This window comes from Cupressus sempervirens, chromosome 10 (genome assembly GCF_028749045.1).
Source record: "Cupressus sempervirens isolate cs-2001-9-10 chromosome 10, ASM2874904v1, whole genome shotgun sequence".
Classification (NCBI taxonomy): Eukaryota; Viridiplantae; Streptophyta; class Pinopsida; order Cupressales; family Cupressaceae; genus Cupressus; species Cupressus sempervirens.
This window is the reverse complement of record NC_143127.1, coordinates 868,320,580-868,326,327: the sequence shown is the minus strand read 5'-3', so window position 1 is coordinate 868,326,327 and position 5,748 is coordinate 868,320,580.

The following is a 5,748-nucleotide window of genomic DNA, read 5'->3' as shown; positions in this document are numbered from 1 at the left end:
AACTGTATTTGTCACCACTATAGGGGTAACATTTGAACCATCAGAGATAACAATAGATCCACCACCAAAGAATCCTAAGAAGAGCCTACCAACCCACCCCCAACAGAGGAAACTTTCTAAACCATGTAGTGATCATCTCGTTGGTGTAAATAAGTATTTACTTATTACACTTTACTTAAGTTTACTTAGGTCAATGCATTATTTTATTATTTCTTAGGTGAAACACTTAGGAGTTTGCGTACTCTTATGGGTTGTCATGTTGACAACACTAGAGTTAGCAACTCTAATTCAGCACATGGTGTCTACAATGCTAGAGTTTACATAATTAACTGAGTTTCCATGTAGACAACATAGTTATTTGCACTCTTATTTTAGTACATGGTGTCTACAACATAATTTTGCATGCTACACCTTTGTAGGCTTATCCTCTCATTGCACTTACTCTTGTGCTTAATGGAGGATAATCCACTTTTGGTGGACATGTGCTTGGTTTAAGACTTATTAGTATGTTGATTCCTAGGAATTCTAGAAGCATTCTAGAGGCCTTTATATACATGCACTCCTAGTGTACTTTCACAATGAATTGAATACTACATTGTTATTCTAGTCATACTCTTCTAGTCTATTCTTGTACTTGTGCTTGAGTTCCTTGATCTTGGGTGAATTTTTTCCTAAAGAAAATTCTTACATGGTATCAAAGCTTAGAGAATTTCTCTTCATATAGTCATTCGAGACCATATTGTTGCTTTAGCACCTCGACCCAGATCTGGAGTATCGCAATCATTAGGAGCATCTAGAGCTAGAGCAGACCTCGCCATTACGTCCAGAACATCGATTCGGTGAAAATTGACTATAAATACGCCTATGTTGGGCCAAAGTTGAATTTGAGGTAGGGTAAAAGCACAAACCTATGTCACCTTTTATAAAGGAAAAGTGATATCAGAATTTAAACTCTTCAACTTTAACGACATAAAAGTGGCATTTGTGTTTAGAATTTGAAGTTGATGTAAACTAATGAAATGTGTAAAATTGGATGAAGTTTGTGTCTGTAATTTTCTTTTTTAAATTGAGTGAAAAATTTATTTATTTTTGAATTTTTAAAGTCTATTTTTAAATTTTTTTTAAATGTTGAAAATATAGAGTTTTTTTCCCATCAAACAAATATATGCAAATATTCATATTTTGGTCTGATTTTGGAATATGTTAGATTTGACATGTATACCTAATGCACCAAAAAAGAAAAATTGAAATTTAGCTAATATTTTTCAAGTTATAACTGGTCGAAGTCAAAGTTATCAGAAATTGACATTTTTTTCTTCCATCAATTTTTTTCCATCAAATCTACATATTTTTTAAAACCAATTACATATTCTTGAAAAAGACTCTCTCCTCTAGTGTAGCATTAAAAAAAAAAAAAATTTGAACATGATTTACTATTTTTTTCTTATTTTTGAATAGACATCTTCCTGAATCTTAAAATACCTACTTGTAATATTTTCAAATTATAACATATTATCCATAATCAAAATAATAATAAAATTATATGATCATAATTGTGACTCCGAGACCTACAAAAGTATATTTTTAATTTTTTTAAAAACTTCAATTTAGTAGGTCGAATTGGCCTTCAAAGTGAGATGTTTATAGAAGTTCTTATTTTTGCTTGTGCAGCTACCACCTAGGATGCCCCATAGGCAATAACGGTTGGAACCGTTTCGGCCGTAACCCTTTCAGTCAGACCGGTTCCAGCCGATTAAACTACAAGCTATTAATATTGCTATCTGATATAAAATAAAGTTTATTTTTCTTTTTTTTTTAAATAAATATACAGAAAAACAAAAATTGGAAGAGGATTTTCAGAAGACAACTAATTTTGAAGCAATTTTTAGCAACTATCATGTGGATTTAATTAGGATTGCAAAGGATTGAATATTTTGACGGTGTTTTTTTTCTGTCTACTTATTTTCATTTTTATGTATTCTATATTGAAGCATTAGCTGATATTTAGTGAAATCTAAATTTATTTATTTTTGTTTCTATAGATTAAAGTATTCAATGGGCAATAAAAGGAAAAGATCAAGGAAATATGATAGAATAAGAGATGAAAAAATGAAAGGTCATACAAAGCATAATCAAAACCAACCTATTGAAATTCTTGAATGGGATGAGATTCATGAAGAAAATGAAAGTAATGAAGAGGAAGAAATTGGCAATTCTATTGATAGAGACAAATTAAAAGGCATAAAAAATTTGATGGACTTGGATGAGGAACTACTTTTTAACCAAATTCCATCTAAAGATATGATAAATGATAACACTATCAAAAATCATTGTCAGAATATGTGGGATGAGTATTTAAAGGATAAAAGTATATTTGGACAGGCACAATCATTTGTCAAGTTATTTAGGAGAAAAGATATGAGACCTATTTTGAAGTTGTTGGGTGTTGATAAGAGGAAAAGCCATGTGCATAATATTAATAAAACAATAGTTGAAAACTTGCAAAATGGTTATAACAAAATTGACAACACAACTCGAGGAGGTGATTTGAGTAATGCACGTAGAGCATTGATGATTACTATATCTAGTAAAAAATTGACACATAGAAAATAGGTACATCCAATTTTTGATGTACTACATATATCTAGAAGAACTATCGAGAGGTACATCAAGAGGAGAAATATGCTAGATGATAACATTGAGAATAATTGGTTGAATATTTGTAGAGTTTCTCGAAAAGACAGAATTTATAAAGATGTAAAAAGACAGGTTATTAAATGTTGGACCACAGGTTCTCATGTTTCTTTCAATAGGCGTGATACTATACAAATTAAAAATCAAGAGACAAGGGCCAAAATTGAACATCCAAAACATTTCATAGATATAACTCAAAGTGAATTATTTCAAACATTCAAACAAGAATTTTCAAATGTCAAAATATGTAAGAGGATGTTTGAGAGTTTTTGTCCTTCCTTTGTACGCATAAATAAGATGCGTGAAACTTGTTTTTGTCAAAATCATGTTCAATTTGGTCTACACTTGCAATCATATAAAAAAGTTATAGCAGTACTTGATCCTAATTTGGTCAGACCTAGCAGTACAACATAATTTGTGAGATCCATATTATGTGATAAATTAGAAGATTCAAATGAATTCAAAATGCAATGCATCAAAAATCAGTGTGAAGATTATGGAGATTTATGCAAATTTTCTGAAATTATGCAAGTTGAGAATATTAATGAATCCACACCAGTTTCATGGATGAGATATGAAAATGAGACATACTAAAATAAGATAGGAGATGAATCCAGAAAAATTGTATTGAAGGAGAGTGAATTGCATTATGATGAGTTCATGACCAAGTTCCATCCATTGATATATCCACATATCCAACATTGTCATGGTGCACGATGGCAAGCTAAACAATTTCGTGATTCCAAAAATTGTTTTCCACCTGGTTGTATACTTTCAGTTGTAGATTTTTCTAAGAATTATACATTTGCACCTCAAACAGAGCTTCAAGGGCAATATTATTATTCTAAACAAGTTGCAATATTTGTACAAGTGACCTATAGACATGCACAATTTGAGGAGGATCAAATAAAAAGGTTGGATGAAAATGAACACATCATCATCAAAGAGGTTCATTTCTATATTAGTGGTGATAGAGTTCATGATAGGAGTTATGTGGCTCATTTTTTTGCAATGTTCTCTGAAGATCTTAGAAATCGTGGAATAAATGTTTCAGAGCACTGGATTTGGTCTGATGGATGTGCAAGTTAGTATACGTGAACTTACACATTTATTTAACTTTATTTTAACTTATATTTATTTTGACATGTCTATTTTGATTTGATACATGTACACAGATAATTGTAGATACTTATCATGTTTCATGTTCACAGGACAATTCAAATCTGCAAAAGCATTTAATTGGTTAGCAATGCAACATGCTAGAACCAATATTAGGTTTTTAGGGAATTTCTTTAAAAGAGGACATGGAAAAGGGGAGCATGATGGAGCAGGAGCATGTATAAAACGTGTGCTTTGACAACATGAACTTGTAGGTAAATATATGCATTTTTAATGTGCATGTTTAATACTAGTACCATATATATATATATATATATATATGCATATTGTATATATATACAAGGAATAAGATAGAGAGCGCAAATCAAATTGTTGAATGGCGCAAAGTTCATTTTGCTACTCGAGATACTAAATACAATAAGTGTTACTTTTTGGAGGTGAAAGGTGAACTAAGTTATATTTATTTTTAATGTATTTTTCAAATCAAGTTGAGTTTTTAATTAGATATTTATTTTGAAATATGACAATTATTTTTTGTATTTGTAACAGATATAGATCAAAATCCTTACAATTGTCAAACAATTCTTGGTATTAGAAGTTTACATCAAGTGATGACTACAGGAAACCATAAACCTCCAATAATTAAAGTAAGAGAGAAAATATGTTTTTGTGATGACTGCACTAAGGACAATCCAGTGAGTGCATGTGAAAATATTATGAATGGATATTTTTCACATTGGGATTTGAAGGAGATAGTTAGAAAGCCTCCTTTTGAAGATGTTGACATTGACATTGACATTCATGATCCGGTATATTAAGCTGATTATGAGGGCATTTCTGATTTAGTTATGGTAGGTTTGTGTGCATATATGCATATATATAAATTAATATACATGTATATTCATTTTTAAATTAATTTATATTTATCTATATTTTTATATACATGCAAGAAATATTTTTGCAATTCAAGTCTTACCAGATAATGCGAAAAATTAATCTTTTAAGATGCACAAAAGCAAAACACAAGTTGCTAGAAGGAACTATAGATGTTGATCAATAGTCATATCCAATTGGATCAATTGTTATTGAAGGAACATATTATCAACAAACAAGGGTAACTGATAGTGGTATTGAATTTATTGAATACAAGCTTGGAGGAAAGGTTTTACATTACAGTAGCCATGGTATAGCAACCAAATTACAATTTGAAGCAATACAAAGAAGAGGACATCGTGGAAATCAAAAGTGGAAATTGCATATTGAAGAACATGAAAAACTTCTAGAGATAATAAGAACTAGAGAGGATCCTAACAATACATTGTTTGTGGAGCTCTAGTTTAGCTATGTCTATATAGCTCTTATACTTTCATATTTAATGTTGACAGGATATTTGATTTATAAATTTGTATTCATTAGATCATTTATCTCAAGGATATGTGAAATTAGACATGTTTTTTTTATATATTTAAATTCGACATGGATATCTCATTTAAGACCACGTCTTAGGACCCCCCCTTGAGACAATCTCTTAGGACCTCCCCTTAAGACCACCTATTAGAACATCCCCTTAGTACCACCTTTTACGTGACCTCTCCTTAAGACAAACCCTTTAGTAATTGTATGTATTTATATGTACATTGTTTATGTTTTCTTACAAATGATTGTTAATTTTGTTATGTATTTATGTACATATAATCTTTATATGTTCTTACATGATACATTCTTTATGTTTGTATATAATCGTTATGTTCTTTTATGTATTAACTTTTATTAATTAAATGTTGTAACATGCATTCTTTAGGTCATACTCTTTAAATATGTTCTTACATGTATATATTATATTCTATGTTACATATTACATGTTATATTTTATTAATTATTTTTTGTTAATTATAGTTAATTAAGACATTTCATTAAATATAGTTAATTATACTT